Below are 17,579 nucleotides of genomic sequence, written 5' to 3' on the forward strand. Positions count from 1 at the left end.
TGATGTTTAAATATACTGTTCAAAAAAAGAAACGCATAGCTTGTAATATTTGGTTAATTTAGTTATATGGCTACAAGGATATCCACCAAACTGCAGAAAATGTTTATCTGGTCGTCGACCTTTCGTCCATTGCCACAAGTGAGCTCTGCACGTGACGCATGCGTTATCAGTGGCTACAATGTCAAAATTGCTCATTTGGCATGACCACTCGTCATGCTTCAGTGTAATCTCGTGAAACTCGGGGAATATTGAGCTCTCACCATGTCTTCCAAAACCCATAAAAGCGGATTGTTCGCCACAAAGAAATCAGACGACAATTCAGCGACGAAAGATGGCCCGATTGAGCAGAGAAGACCGCCAAATTGCATTGGGTCGTTTACAAGCAGGCCAAAGTCAAAGTGCAATCGCCAGGCACTTCCACGTGTCCCAGAGCACCATCAGTAGACTGTGGGTCAGGTTTCAAGCCACTGGCTCCGTTGCTGACTTGCCACGAGCGGGAAGACCAAGGGCGACAACTGCTGCTCACGACCGCTTCATACGGCTCCGCCACCTCCGGAATCGTTTCCTGTCGGCCTCATCTTCTGTCCAGGCTCTCCCCGGGCCACACCGATTATCGGACCAGACCGTGCGGAACCGCCTGCATGAAGCTGGTTTGAGAGCTCGCAGACCTCACAGAGGAGCTGTCCTCACCCGCCGCCATCGCCAGAACCGAGTGCAGTGGGGCAACCAGCACCTTCGCTGGACCGTCCGGAATCACTGGAGACACGTTTGGTTCAGCGACGAGTCCTACTTCCTGCTCCAGCGACATGATGGTCGGAGGAGGGTCTACCGGAGAGTAAACGAACGTTACGCGCCCAACTGTGTGGATGAGGCACCCGTTCATGGTGGTGGAGGCGTCATGGTGTGGGGGGCGATCAATACCGCTGGAAGGAGCACCCTGGTGCACGTCCAAGGGCGCATAACTGCCCAGCGATACGTGGAGGAAATTCTGCGCCCACACGCCCTTCGTCTTCTGGCTGACCAGGATGCCATATTCCAGCAGGACAACGCTCGCCCGCACACAGCACGACTCACCACCCAGTTCCTCACCGACCACCATGTCCAGGTGCTTCCCTGGCCATCCATGTCGCCAGACATGAACCCGATAGAACACCTCTGGGATGAATTGGACAGACGTGTGCGCAGGCGAGAAGAAGCGCCGGCAAATCACCGCGATCTATTGCAGGCACTTCAGGAGGAGTGGGACACCATCCCACAGCAAGATATCCGGCATCTGATCCAGTCCATGCCCAGAAGGTGCCGGGCAGTTGTTGCTGCTCAAGGCAGTCACACCCCCTACTGACTTGACAGCCTCGGCACCCAATCGTATTGATTGACTGATTGATTTGAAGATGCAAATGAACTGTGTGTGCATTCAACTGTGTCCATACCAAATTTCAAACAAATAATCTAAATATTGGATTTTCTGTTAATTTTTTCGAAAAATAAAACAAATTTGGCAAGTAGCAACTATGCGTTTCTTTTTTTGAACAGTATATGAAATTTTGAAAAATTAGTCAGGCGCATCTTCCGGTGCCTGTGGATCAAACACAGGTGGCTGTTTTGCTTGCTCCAAGAAAGGATTATAATCACTGTCATCTACCTGTTTCCAAGGAATCGTCTGAAAGAAGATCTCCCCCTTCCCCTGTCAGTATCCATAATCATTTGCACCGCCTGTAGCGTCAGTCCGGCTTGTTTTTCCCTACTAGGGCCCGGTCGACTGTCACCGTTAGCCATTTTGACAAGTCGAGATTTCTCTCCCCTACCCTGTCGCCAAGGCCAAAAATAGCCTTCAGACGCAAAACCGCGTCACCATTTACGTTTATTCATGAGAATGAGGTATCCTACCAAGCCATTGGCTGCTATTTTTGTGTCAGCAGTGACATAGCATTTCTGGAAAATCCCGGAACGGAGAAGACGGGTAAACCCGTCCTAAGGCGCTGCGGCTGAACAAGCGCACGACGGGTATACCCGTCCTAAGGCAGTCAAGGGGTTAACCATTTCTTTACTTTCATATCTCAGATACAAGCAGAACAAACCAGCCGGTGTAACACGAAATTTTTACTCCACGCAAAATTTACTCCGGAGTAAATATTTCGTACGAAATTCTTACTCCGAGTACACTTTTTAGTACGAGAAAAGAACTCCCCAAGGCACGAAAAAATTACTCCCTCCACGAAATTTTTACTCCCCATTTTTGTTACTTCCAGTAAAAATCTCGTACGCAAAAACGGGATGCGGGCGAAGGGATAATGCCAATTAGTAATCTCGCGCACACGAATGTCGCGCTACCCTCCTTCCACGCCTTCCACCACCAAGAATAACAGGGGACAAGGGAGTAAAAATGTCGTACACCTGGCATGAGAAGTTAAATTGCTCGTGTTGGGGTGAAGTAATTTATTCGTTATTTTTCGTCAGGGGAGTAACATTTTTGTACGAAATGTTTACTCGGAACTCACCTGTCTTGGGGAGTAATTTTCTCGTGCAATGGGGGAGTGCTTTTTTCGTAAAGGGAGTAACTTTTTCGTACGAAATGTTTACTCCGGAGTAAAAATCTCGTGGGAGTAATTTTCGTGTTACACCGGCAAAAAAGTCAACTACAACAGAAACAATACCATCTTAATTTCTCACCAAAAAAACACAAAATCATCTGTTTCTCATTTGTTTTATTTCAACACAATTGGATCAGTCCAATAAACTGTGACACAGTTATCACTTCAGTTAAATGAAATAAATTAGCATCTAGCAAGACCTGTAAAGCAACAAGCAAGCATGTCAGCATATAATTATCTACATTAAAAGCAATCCAATGGACAGACTGCTGATATTCCAAAATCAAGAATAAAAAGACAAACAAACAAGAAAGGACAATCATCAGAACGTTTCATTATACATAAAAACAAAACATTCACCAGTATTTCGACCTAGCAGTCTTTGAAGTTGACAGAAAAATAAATAAAATGAGTGTATATATCCATGCATGTTATATGGAATTTATTTGTTTCTGTTTGTCCACTACAGCTCCAAAAACCAGACGGGCACAGTGGCGTGGTGGTAAGACGTCAGCCTCCTAATCGGGAGGTCGTGAGTTCGAATCCCGGTCGCTGCCGCCTGGTGGGTTAAGAGTGGAGATTTTTCCGATCTCCCAGGTCAACTTATGTGCAGACCTGCTAGTGACTTAACCCCCTTCGTGTGTACACGCAAGCACAAGACCAAGTGCGCACGGAAAAGATCCTGTAATCCATGTCAGAGTTCGGTGGGTTATGGAAACACGAAAATACCCAGCATGTCTACTCAACGAAAGCGGAGTGAAGCTGACTATGCTCTCAGAGTATAGTTTGGGGAACCCAAAAGGGCAAACGAGCTCACACGTAACCAGAACATTCTGGAACGCTGAAGAAGAAGCTCCAAAAACCACTAGGTCAACGTACAGTGAAACCCCCTCTCAAGACTTAAGAATTAAGACTCCCTTTAAAGACCCGTTTAAAAAAAAAAAAGATTTTCTGTTCATAACCTATTGGGTCTCAAAAGGTGGATTCCACTGTACTACTGAATGTTTCATCTGGTGTATAATTAAACAAACATACCAATAATTAACCTTTTAAAAAAAAAATATATATAGATTTTCACCCTAAAAGTAGGACATGATACAAAGGACAAATTGTAAGATGTGGGATTAAGTGATAGCAGGTGTTAGATATTTCCCAAAAGGAGATATCAACAGCTGCAATAGAAAGAACTGGCATGACTGTATTTCTGCACTATAGTCCCCTCAGTGTTTATGTGATTGTGTCTGCAGCACTCCAAATTTCTCTACAGAGATAAAATTAAATTATGTCGTAATCTTGGAGAATAAATTAAGCTATCAAATTGCATTTTGAAAAGCTTACGTCTGAATTTCATAAAAAAAATAAACAAATAAAACAGTTTTGGACAATTCTTCATCAAATTTTTGTCAGACAGTCGCCGACTTCATCAGGATGGTAAGAATAAGAATTAGGAATGATGGCACGTGATGTATTAGTGTATTGTTATGATTAATATCCATGTAACGTCAAAAATCTTAAAAACGTTGGTACTGTGTTGCTAAGGAGGCAAGCTTTCAGTACTGCATGGATACCACAATTTCACAGTTTGATTTAACCAATATGAGAATTAAAAAAATAAGTTTCATTACCTCATATATGTGGCTTACTTTGTACTGTGCACAAAATCATTTAATAAACATTTTGCATTGTGACAAAGACTTGTCTGAATTTAGTCAAACCTGCCCTGGTGACCACCTGTGAAAAACGACCACCTGCCTATGACGACCACCCCAAAGAAGCACATACCAGTGAGGGTACTTTCCTATACAGTGGAACCCTCCTGTAAAGACTCCCCAAATTAAGACTTCCTACTTTTTAACACCTTGCCTTTTCAGATTTTCTGTTGACAACCTCCATTTTAAGACTCCCTCCCTTAGTTATTTTCTGTTGACAACCTCCATTTTAAGACTCCCTCCCTTAAGTTATTTTCTGTTCACAATCTCCATTTTAAGACTGAGCCCTCACTTAGTTATTTTCTGTTCACAATCTCCATTTTAAGACTCCCTCCCTTAGTTATTTTCTGTTCACAATCTCCATTTTAAGACTCCCTCCCTTAGTTATTTTCTGTTCACAATCTCCATTTTAAGACTCCCTCCCTTAGTTATTTTCTGTTCACAATCTCCATTTTAAGACTCCCTCCCTTATTTTCTGTTGACAACCTCCATTTTAAGACTCCCTCCCTTAGTTATTTTCTGTTCACAATCTCCATTTTAAGACTGAGCCCTCCCTTAGTTATTTTCTGTTCACAATCTCCATTTTAAGACTCCCTCCCTTAGTTATTTTCTGTTCACAATCTCCATTTTAAGACTCCCTCCCTTAGTTATTTTCTGTTCACAATCTCCATTTTAAGACTCCCTCCCTTAGTTATTTTCTGTTCACAATCTCCATTTTAAGACTCCCTCCCTTAGTTATTTTCTGTTCACAATCTCCATTTTAAGACTCCCTCCCTTAGTTATTTTCTGTTCACAATCTCCATTTTAAGACTCCCTCCCTCAGTTATTTTCTGTTCACAATCTCCATTTTAAGACTGAGCCCTCATTTATTTTCTGTTCACAACCTCCATTTTAAGATGCGCCCCTCCCTTAGTTTTTTTTCTCAGATATTTGGAGGTCTTAAAGAGGGGGAGGGGGGGGGGGGCCGGGGGGGGGGAGTCCACTGTATGATTTACCTTTTCATAACAACATCCTGTCTGTAAGTGTAACAACTTTTGATCAGTCCCTTGGGTGCAGGTGGTCATAGACAGGTTTGACCGAACCAAAAGGAACGTTAGTTATTATGTACGATGGGGAGCATCTAAAAATAAAAAGCAGCACTACAGTAAAACTATCTTTTACGCAAAATTATGACATACAGCACATGCATAGACACTGTGAAAGTTGACCAATTTCAACATGTGAGTACATGGTTGCTGAAAGCTGCGTACACATACATGAGTAGCTTGCAAATTACATTATGATTCACTTGCACAACAAATTCAATTATGTAACTGAAGAAAGAAGGCAAAGTGCTTAAAACAATAACAATAAACATGTGACTCACATTGCCATCTGAGTTATAATACAGAATTAAATGACAGTTTGAAACCACATATTTGCAGACAATCACACAATTCTCTCTCTCTCTCTCTCTCTCTCTCTCTCTCTCTCTCTCTCTCTCTCTCTCTCTCTCTCTCTCTCTCTCTCTCTCTCTCTCTCTCTCTCTCTCTCTCTCTCTCTCTCACACACACACACACACACACATGACACACACACACACACACACACACACACAAACACACACACACACACACCGTTTCCCACATCCATATTCACAAACGCATGCCGGAACACATACATTTAAGACTTGAAATCACACACATCTGCCCACTTCAACTTGATATAGAGTAGCTATCGTGCACACACTTCCTTGTCATCAGGCTCAGGTTACTCAAAGTTATACAAATGTAGTCAAGTGGCGTATCCAGTCTTTTTGTGTAATTATCTCCTGCCCGACTCAGTTGCCTCCCCTGTCTATTATCTTCCCCTGACCCAAGTTGTGTCTCCCGCTAGGATGATTGTGTGTTTACTATCGTAGGGTAGACTCTTGACCGGATCCATTTCTAACCTCTTATCCCAGATTTAGGTGGTCGTTATGTAATGTGCCGCCGGACTGTCTGGGTATCGTTGGACGGCGTTTTGTCAAGTGGGTGTCATTTCTTTTGACAGGGTACATCATAGAGGAGGTTTTAGTCTCTTACCCCTCTCCCCCTTCTTTGTAACTGGTTGTAATCTAATGAGCCATATCCGGTGTGCGTAATATTTCCGGTGTGTGACACCTCTGTAACGATTTCTGCCTCTTTAACGATCCCTTTCATTGGGCAGGCATTTTAAGTAGAACGCCCCCCGTTGTCTGACACCGGGTATCTTTCCTATTGGCTATTGGGAATCGGAGTGACCAGCCTTTAAAAGACTGAGCATTTAGGCTAGAGGAGAGAACGCGATTTGTGATACTGAGCTGTGTGCTGCTCGATTGTGTCGGTTGACGTGAACGGTCGAAGTGCTGACCATATTTGTCGCGAAGTTGTAATCAGTCGACTTGTGGTGTTAGATTCCGATACCTGTGCTCTTGTGTTCCTTTTACGTGTGCTCACTGAGGAGAATCTACACTGCTTTCTGGTGTATACTTTCTGGTGTATACTTTCTGGTGTTAACTTTCTGTGCTTCTGGTGTACGTTAAGTAAAAGTCACGTTATCGCAACCTCTGTCTTGGCGTCTCATTTATGCTTCCTGGCCTATCTCCCCCTTCCACTCCACCCTATCACATCTGGCGCTGCGAGCAGGATTCAGGAAGTAGAGACGCCGTAGTTTAACACCAGAAAGCAGGGAAAGCAGTGTAGGAGGGACTCCTCACATCCAAGATGGCGGTCGACGGGGTTCCTAGACCCCAGTGGCAGGTGTTTCCCCCTCCCAGGCTTCCTGTCTTCACTAGCAGCAAAGATGGCTGTCTGCTAGACGACTACGTCACAGAGGCTCGTCGCATCATTGCCCACTTCAACCTGGAGGCGCTGGGCGGCGAGGCTGCTGAATGGCTGATCCAGTCACTTGCTGGGCCTGCCAAGAAGGAGATTAACCTGCACCCCCCTCAGGCAACTGCCACGGCTGACCTAGTCCTGACCATTCTGCAGGACACGTTTGGTGACCACGCCAGCAGTTCTTCGTTGCTTTCATCATTCTTCACGCGCTACCAGGGACAAGAGGAGGGCCTTCTTTCATATGCCCACAGTTTGCAGTCTCTGCATGTCAAGATTAATTCTGTTGTTCCTGATGCATTGACGGATGATGCTCTCCGGGATCATTTCAGCCATGGACTGTTTTTGCATCCTCTGCGACGAGATCTGCTGCGCTTTGTGAGAGGGCGTGAGGCTGTCACTTTTGCGGCAGTCCGTGCAGAAGCTCTCAGGTGGATGAGGGAAGATGTCGATGTAGTGGCTGACCAAGCAACTCCTGTTTCCATAGAGAGGAGTGCCGGGTTAAGCAGGCTGCAGGTCCCAGTCAACGAACTCGCCGTCAGCTCAGCAGAGCTTCGAGCTGCCCTGAACCAACGCCCGCCGGCTGCCCCTCGTCAACAGCAACCGTCCGCGAAGCCACGTTGTTGGCTTTGCAACCGCCACGGGCACCTACAGAGCAGGTGCCCTACCAAGCGTCATGGGAGTCAACAACCGCTGTCATGGAGACAGCCCAGTGAGCTACGTGTAGACCAGCAGTCAACATCCATCAAGCAACCCCCACGCGAGCAGAGCAGTCAGACAGAGGAGGTTGTGACTGCACAGGAACAGCTGACGTCGAAGCACAAGGCCTCCATTGACAGATTAGAAACCCGACTGAAGAAGGAACTGGAGGCCAAGCAACAGTTACAGGATGAACGTTTTCAGAAGGACTTAGAAATACGCCAACTTAGAGAGCGGTTAGTCTTCAAGTGTGAAGAGGTGTCGATTGAGCGGAAAGCAGCAGGACACATTCGCAAAGACCTTGAAGCGTTGTTGCAACAGCAGCTCACAGAGAAAGAGCATCGGCTTGCGACAGCCCCAGCCCCCGTAGAGCCTCACGACGCTGACCCGATAACATTGTGGGATTCTGTGCTCAATTTGTCCTGCCCCTTAAGTCCCAGCTAAACCACCCCCTCGTGAACAGTCAGGAAAACAATGTGCTGCTGTCATGTGGGCAATGTGTCATTTGTGAGACTTTTCGTGTTCTGCTAAGAGACTGTGTACACTATCATTATTGATTGCCTGTTGTATTGTGTCTTGTATGAATGGGTTGGGTGACTGTGAGCAGCACCGTTTCTGATTTTATTTGTTGTTTCACTTGGGTGAACTTGTGTTTGATTTATAGATGTCATTTTCAGCTATTCCCGAGGCGCTGTACCTGCGAGGACGCAGTTGGTATAGAGCTGGGGGGGATGTAGCCAAGTGGTGATTACATGTACTGTTGTCCCTCTCTTTTACTCCCTGTCTATTATCTTCCCCTGACCCAAGTTGTGTCTCCAGCTAGGATTATTGTGTGTTTACTATCGTAGGGTAGACTCTTGACCGGATTCCTTTCTAACCTCTTATCTCAGATTTAGGTGGTCGTTATGTAATGTGTCGCCAGACTGTCTGGGTATCGTTGGACGGCGGTTTGTCAAGTGGGTGTCATTTCTTTTGACAGGGTATATCATAGAAGAGGTTTTAGTCTCTTACCCCTCTCCCCCTTCTTTGTAACTGGTTGTAATATAATGAGCCATATCCGGTGTGCGTAATATTTCCGGTGTGCGACACCTCTGTAACGATTTCTGCTGTCATGGAGACAGCCAAGTGAGAAACGCGTGAGTCATCAGTCAACATCCAACACGCAACCTCTCCGTGAGCAAAGCTGCCAGACAGAGGAAGAGCATCAAAATGTGACACTGCCAGTCCCCGTGCAGCTACACGACACTCAGCAGGTCACATTTTGGGATTCCATGCTCAATCTTGCCCCTTTACCCCAAGTCCCTGCTACCCCAACATTCCCTGACCGAGGCACTGTCTGCATCGCACGCCCTGTCTTCCCCCCACCCGTCCAGCCTCATCCGGTGCAGCCAGCGGCCCCTGCACCTGTTCCTCGGGCTCAGGAGCTTCCAGTGCCAGTACTGCGAGTCCCAGACCAGCCTCTGGCTAGAGACCCAGAACCTCTGGTCCCTCCTCCAGCTGCTGTGCCTGTGCGCCGCTCACAGCGTATACGGCAGAGATTGTCGTCGTTCTGAGCAGTCATGGGATTAACTTGATTTTATTTATTTTGAACAGACGGACTTGTGTGTAATATAATAAGTGTGCCGCTGTCATAACCCCGCCATCCGTCTATTGTGAACAGTCAGGAAAACAATGTGCTGCTGTCATGTGGGCAATGTGTCATTTGTGAGACTGTTCGTGTTCTGCTAAGAGACTGTGTGTACACTATGATTATTGATTGCCTGTTGTATTGTGTCTTGTATGAATGGGTTGGGTGACTGTGAGTGTCATCCGGTACCGTTTCTGATTTTATTTGTTGTTTCACTTGGGTGAACTTGTGTTTGATTTATAGATGTCATTTTCAGCTATTCCCGAGGCGCTGTACCTGCGAGGACGCAGTTGGTATAGAGCTGGGGGGGATGTAGTCAAGTGGCGTATCCAGTCTTTTTGTGTAATTATCTCCTGCCCGACTCAGTTGCCTCCCCTGTCTATTATCTTCCCCTGACCCAAGTTGTGTCTCCCGCTAGGATGATTGTGTGTTTACTATCGTAGGGTAGACTCTTGACCGGATCCATTTCTAACCTCTTATCCCAGATTTAGGTGGTCGTTATGTAATGTGCCGCCGGACTGTCTGGGTATCGTTGGACGGCGTTTTGTCAAGTGGGTGTCATTTCTTTTGACAGGGTACATTATAGAAGATGCCAGGTCATGGCTTGGAGGTTTTAGTCTCTTACCCCTCTCCCCCTTCTTTGTAACTGGTTGTAATCTAATGAGCCATATCCGGTGTGCGTAATATTTCCGGTGTGTGACACCTCTGTAACGATTTCTGCCTCTTTAACGATCCCTTTCATTGGGCAGGCATTTTAAGTAGAACGCCCCCCGTTGTCTGACACCGGGTATCTTTCCTATTGGCTATTGGGAATCGGAGTGACCAGCCTTTAAAAGACTGAGCATTTAGGCTAGAGGAGAGAACGCGATTTGTGATACTGAGCTGTGTGCTGCTCGATTGTGTCGGTTGACGTGAACGGTCGAAGTGCTGACCAAATTTGTCGCGAAGTTGTAATCAGTCGACTTGTGGTGTTAGATTCCGATACCTGTGCTCTTGTGTTTACTGTTTCAAGTGTGCTCACTGAGGAGAATCTACACTGCTTTCTGGTGTTAGCTTTCTGGTGTTAACTTTCTGGTGTTAACTTTCTGTTTGCTTCTGGTGTACGTTAAGTAAAAGTCACGTTATCGCAACCTCTGTCTTGGCGTCTCATTTATGCTTCCTGGCCTATCCCCCCTTTCCACTCCACCCCATCACACAAAAACTATGTTCATACATGTACATCTTTCTGGTCATACAGCGGTTCCCACATTTGACCTCCTAAAATCTGAGAAAATCATGCAGGTCTTAGTAAGGAGGGAGTCTTAACAAGGGGAACATTTACAGAGGATCTGAACAATGAGTCCGAGATAACGGGGCCTTAAACGGGAGGAAGTCTTAAATTGGAGGGGAGGGCTTAGGAGGGGGATTCAACTGCAAACTTACGGCAAACTTAACATTTCTCAGTTGCTTTTGGTCTCCCCTTTGTTATAGCATATTTCCAATATGACTACAGAAAACTCAAATGTGAGCACCCCATTAATAAGACCTTAAAAAACCCTGAGAAAGTCATTGCCGGTATTAAATGGAAGAGAGTCTTAAAATGGCAGTACATTTTGACCTTATGAGCAAACATTCGGGAACATTAGGGTCATGGGTGTGTGTGTGTATGTGTGTGTGTGTGTGTGTGTGTGTGTGTGTGTGTGTGTGTGTGTGTGTGTGTGTGTATGTGTGTGTGAGTGTATGAGTGTGTGTGTGTGTGGATGTGTGTGTGTGTGTATGTGGGTGTGTGTGTGTGTGTATGTGTGTGTGTGTGTATGTGTGTGTGTGTGTATGTGTGTGTGTGTGTGAGTGTGTGTGAGTGTGTGTGTGTATGTGTGTGTGTGTGTGTGTATGTGTGTGTGTGTGTGTGTATGTGTGTGTGTGTGTGTGTCTTAAAACCGGGGTTTTCAAAACCATTTTAGGGCTGTTAAAACAGGGAAGGGGGATCAAAGTTCCTAAAGAGGGGGACCTCTGTGCTAATTGAGTGCCTTACTTACTTACATCAAAATAAACTAAAGCTTCAAGCAAGAATATCTCATGACGGTATGTCTATCATCTCACTTCGTTATATGTGACCCTCCATCACGGAATGAGTCGCATGTCACCTCGCGCGGTTCTGCGCTAGGCTTAATATAAGTCTGGGGGATGTCTGGTAACAGTCTGAGGGTCACCTTAGTCACAGGCTTGTAACTTGAAAAGTTTTTGCTCTTTTCTAAAACAGTTTTCACCACTGGATAGAGCATTAAAAACTCTTTAGGAAAATGTAAACATATGAAAATCATGCAACGGTGACATGCGACTCATTCCGTGGTGGAGGGTCACATATGATAAACAGTTGAATCCGCTTTTGGGAATCCCTGGCAAGAGATGACTGAGGTCTTGACATTTTGTGTTATCACCCATCGAGTTATTAGAGAAAAACAAACATGAACAAAACATGTTACTGAGAACATTCAAGAACATCTATAATGGCCAGGAACACAGACAATTACACTGTTCAAGAGTATGAGCAAATACATCGACTTTTATTCTATACTCTCATTATCTTATTATTATTCTGCTGGTTAGTATACATCTTGAGCCTCAAAGTGAGAGTGCCAATGAATCATTTTTGTTAAGGCGACTTTGAAAAAAACAAATGCTAGAGCTTAACGTACATGCAGCCATCAAGCGCATAAACATGCACGCTTTGTTTCGCTTAAAACTAATGCTTACGTGATTCACAAGAATTTGTCGTATATAGGCATGGCAAGTCTGATGCCAAATTTCAGGTCAACAAGCGCTGAAGATATATTAGTGATCACCAGTGTGGAGGACAGAGAGATCGACAGACAGACAGACAGACAGACAGACAGACAGACAGACAGACAGACAGACAGACAGACAGACAGACAGACAGACAGACAGACAGACAGACAGACAGACAGACAGACAGACAGACAGACAGACAGACAGACAGACAGACAGACAGACAGACAGACAGACAGACAGACAGACAGACAGACAGACGCATTTTTATAATATAGATGTTAAAACATCAGCTATCACATCATATATTACAATTTCAAAAACTAAACTAAAACTAAAACCACAAGATAAAAATCAGATCATTTTGCAACAAACGATAATGTACAATATTTTACAGAATAAATCTCACCCATGCAGCTATAGGTATCATGTTCAAAACGTGAGCTCAATTGTTCACATATATTGCAGACACATCTCACAACGTCTTAATACTGTTCCAACCACTCAACTGATAACGCTTCAACACTGCACTTTGCTGCAGTACAAGAAGGCATCAATTCAAAGAGTTCAAAATACAAATCAAGAGAATCATCCACATGTTTGTTTGTTTGTTTGGTGTTTAACATCGTTTTCAACCACAAAGGTTATATCGCGACGAGGGAAAGGGGGGAGATGGGATAGGGGAAAGGGGGGAGATGGGATAGAGCCACTTGTTAAGTGTATCTTGTTCACAAAAGCACTAATCAAAAACATTTGCTCCAGGGGCTTGCAACGTAGTACAATATATGACCTTACTGGGAGAATGCAAGTTTCCAGTACAAAGGACTAAACATTTCTTACATACTGCTTGACTAAAATCTTTACAAACATTGACTATATTCTATACAAGAACCACTCAACAAGGGTAAAAGGAGAAACAGAATCCGTTAGTCGCCTCTTACGACATGCGGGGGGCAGAGAAATAAGGATGTGGAAAAGAAGACTTTTGGTAAGTGAAATAAAGGTGATGGATCCAGTCAGGTAGAAATAAGACAACAAGAAAAGAATTGGAAAACTGCAGGGAATAGTAGGGAGAGTTTTCTTGGAAGGAAATATAGGTGAAAGGACTGGTAAGGCAGAAATAAGACAAAAGAAGAGAAGTAAAGGGGTGGGGTAGCTCTGTGGAAACACTCCCGCCGCATGAAGGCAACCCCATGGAAGCAAGGATAAAAGCATAACAATGATCTACAGAAAAAAAGGAAATACATGTAAAAATAAAAAACACCCAAGGCTGCACTGAATCTGCTTCACCTAATCACTATCTCAATTGCTACTAAATAGTTCATAAAATTCGGTTTTACCCTGTACAAAATAGGTGAAACGCAATAAACGTATTTTTGTCTTGCAAAACAAAAGCTGAAAGCAGAAAAACACAGCAAGAGAACCAGCTTTATTTTACGACACTATGAACTCCAACAAACCATCTTGGTCACATTCTACGATAAGTCAAAGCATTATTTCTTTATTTTCTTTTGTCGTGTTTTTTCTTTGTCCACTAAAGGCTGTACGTTACGTTGAGGTTCTTGTGAACGTGTTTTATTCAGGACAACACAACACGTTCACAAAAATATACCCGGGGGGGGGGGGGGGGGGGGGGTGTGGGGGGGGGGGGGGGGGGGTGGTGTGGGGGGGGGTGGTGTGTGTGTGTGTGAGCTGAGCTAGCAAAATGAAACTTAAATTTAAACTAAAAAGCTTGGAAAACAATGAGCACAACTGGCAGGAACAAACATATGACACAAATAATATACCAACAAATAACATTGCACTGTAGGCTTCAAAGTAATTTAAATAAATAATTAACAAGAAGAGCAAACGCTCGATCGAGTCACTTTCGCAGTTCTGAATATTATATGAGGCATCAGATGGACAGGAAGAAATTGTTATTCACAACACAATGAGTCACGTTCACATAAAATTTGAGCCCGGTCACTTTTATAGTTTCCGAGAAAAGCCCAACGTTAAGTTGTGTGTTGCCGAACAGAAAAGGCTAGTTATCTCCCTTGTTTTTCTGATAACGTTCGTAAAAGGCTACAGATGTAAATACTTTGATGTAAAGAATAATCCTACAAAGTTTCAATCACATCCGATGAACTTTGTCAAAGATATAAAATGTCTAATTTTTCCTTTGACGCTGACCTGTGACCTTGAAAAAGGTCAAAGGTCAACGAAACCATCGTTAAAGTGTAGAGGTCATTGGAGGTCACGACTAAACAAAATATGAGCCCGATCGCTTTGATAGTTTCCGAGAAAAGTCCAACGTTAAGGTGGTGTCTACGGACGGCCGGCCGGCCGGACGGCCGGCCGGACAGACTAACACTGACCGATTACATAGAGTCACATTTTCTCAAGTGACTCAAAAACTAAAAAAAAGTATATACATGTACACTCACGGAATAAAATAACTTAACATTGTTTAAAATTTAATATCTCAAAACCGGAAAAAGTTACAAGAGTGATTTTTGTACCAACGTAAAGCTTGTTCAATTGCTCATTATGGGCAAAAAAACGGAATAGTCTGGCTTGTTCCGTTTTTTTGCAATTTGAGCTCAAAGACGCATGGTGTCATTTCGGAGTTTACAAACTTAGCACTGTGTGTTTGACAGCGCTGTGCGTGCACAAGTTACAAAATGCCTTATGCTTACTGGAAATAATATTGGATTTCACTGAATTCCAGCGTGAATCGACGGTGCACTATAACATACAGGGTGTGAGTGTCAATTAAGTACAATGTTTATATATTCATTAACAGAATCAAAGTCTCTTCGTCAGCAACAGGCACATTCACATTCATCAGATCATAGTATCTTCCATGGTAAACAAAAACCAAAACTTGACTAAATGTAAAAAGCACAATTTTCCTGCAGAAATGGAAACATTAGTCACATGCTCTCTAGCTCTGCTAGCAAATCCAGAAAAGAACAAAAGTAGTACAATGTAGTTTCTTCTTGTCGATCACTAGTACAATGTAGTTTCTTCTTGTCGATCACTAGTACAATGTAGTTTCTTCTTGTCGATCACTAGTACAATGTAGTTTCTTCTTGTCGATCACTAGTACAATGTAGTTTCTTCTTGTCGATCACTTGTACAATGTAGTTTCTTCTTGTCGATCACTAGTACAATGTAGTTTCTTCTTGTCGATCACTAGTACAATGTAGTTTCTTCTTGTCGATCACTAGTACAATGTAGTTTCTTCTTGTCGATCACTAGTACAATGTAGTTTCTTCTTGTCGATCACTAGTACAATGTAGTTTCTTCTTGTCGATCACTAGTACAATGTAGTTTCTTCTTGTCGATCACTAGTACAATGTAGTTTCTTCTTGTCGATCACTAGTACAATGTAGTTTCTTCTTGTCGATCACTAGTACAATGTAGTTTCTTCTTGTCGATCACTAGTACAATGTAGTTTCTTCTTGTCGATCACTAGTACAATGTAGTTTCTTCTTGTCGATCACTAGTACAATGTAGTTTCTTCTTGTCGATCACTAGTACAATGTAGTTTCTTCTTGTCGATCACTAGTACAATGTAGTTTCTTCTTGTCGATCACTTGTACAATGTAGTTTCTTCTTGTCGATCACTAGTACAATGTAGTTTCTTCTTGTCGATCACTAGTACAATGTAGTTTCTTCTTGTCGATCACTTGTACAATGTAGTTTCTTCTTGTCGATCACTTGTACAATGTAGTTTCTTCTTGTCGATCACTAGTACAATGTAGTTTCTTCTTGTCGATCACTAGTACAATGTAGTTTCTTCTTGTCGATCACTAGTACAATGTAGTTTCTTCTTGTCGATCACTAGTACAATGTAGTTTCTTCTTGTCGATCACTAGTACAATGTAGTTTCTTCTTGTCGATCACTAGTACAATGTAGTTTCTTCTTGTCGATCACTAGTACAATGTAGTTTCTTCTTGTCGATCACTAGTACAATGTAGTTTCTTCTTGTCGATCACTAGTACAATGTAGTTTCTTCTTGTCGATCACTAGTACAATGTAGTTTCTTCTTGTCGATCACTTGTACAATGTAGTTTCTTCTTGTCGATCACTAGTACAATGTAGTTTCTTCTTGTCGATCACTAGTACAATGTAGTTTCTTCTTGTCGATCACTAGTACAATGTAGTTTCTTCTTGTCGATCACTAGTACAATGTAGTTTCTTCTTGTCGATCACTAGTACAATGTAGTTTCTTCTTGTCGATCACTAGTACAATGTAGTTTCTTCTTGTCGATCACTAGTACAATGTAGTTTCTTCTTGTCGATCACTAGTACAATGTAGTTTCTTCTTGTCGATCACTTGTACAATGTAGTTTCTTCTTGTCGATCACTAGTACAATGTAGTTTCTTCTTGTCGATCACTTGTACAATGTAGTTTCTTCTTGTCGATCACTTGTACAATGTAGTTTCTTCTTGTCGATCACTTGTACAATGTAGTTTCTTCTTGTCGATCACTAGTACAATGTAGTTTCTTCTTGTCGATCACTAGTACAATGTAGTTTCTTCTTGTCGATCACTAGTACAATGTAGTTTCTTCTTGTCGATCACTAGTACAATGTAGTTTCTTCTTGTCGATCACTAGTACAATGTAGTTTCTTCTTGTCGATCACTAGTACAATGTAGTTTCTTCTTGTCGATCACTAGTACAATGTAGTTTCTTCTTGTCGATCACTAGTACAATGTAGTTTCTTCTTGTCGATCACTAGTACAATGTAGTTTCTTCTTGTCGATCACTAGTACAATGTAGTTTCTTCTTGTCGATCACTAGTACAATGTAGTTTCTTCTTGTCGATCACTTGTACAATGTAGTTTCTTCTTGTCGATCACTAGTACAATGTAGTTTCTTCTTGTCGATCACTTGTACAATGTAGTTTCTTCTTGTCGATCACTTGTACAATGTAGTTTCTTCTTGTCGATCACTAGTACAATGTAGTTTCTTCTTGTCGATCACTAGTACAATGTAGTTTCTTCTTGTCGATCACTAGTACAATGTAGTTTCTTCTTGTCGATCACTAGTACAATGTAGTTTCTTCTTGTCGATCACTAGTACAATGTAGTTTCTTCTTGTCGATCACTAGTACAATGTAGTTTCTTCTTGTCGATCACTTGTACAATGTAGTTTCTTCTTGTCGATCACTAGTACAATGTAGTTTCTTCTTGTCGATCACTTGTACAATGTAGTTTCTTCTTGTCGATCACTTGTACAATGTAGTTTCTTCTTGTCGATCACTTGTACAATGTAGTTTCTTCTTGTCGATCACTTGTACAATGTAGTTTCTTCTTGTCGATCACTAGTACAATGTAGTTTCTTCTTGTCGATCACTT

General features: G+C 43.0%; 1 long non-coding RNA gene across 1 annotated transcript; it reads right to left on the minus strand.

Moving 5' to 3' along the window:
* Positions 1 to 3,657: 3,657 nt before the first annotated feature.
* On the minus strand, positions 3,658 to 6,062 carry LOC138963184 (uncharacterized). Its single transcript, XR_011454743.1, has 2 exons — positions 4,787 to 6,062; positions 3,658 to 4,746 (listed from the first exon to the last, which is right to left on the minus strand). It is a non-coding gene; the product is annotated as an uncharacterized lncRNA (long non-coding RNA).
* Positions 6,063 to 17,579: the final 11,517 nt, after the last annotated feature.

The sequence above is a fragment of the Littorina saxatilis genome, linkage group LG3 (assembly GCF_037325665.1).
Source record: "Littorina saxatilis isolate snail1 linkage group LG3, US_GU_Lsax_2.0, whole genome shotgun sequence".
NCBI lineage: Eukaryota > Metazoa > Mollusca > Gastropoda > Littorinimorpha > Littorinidae > Littorina > Littorina saxatilis.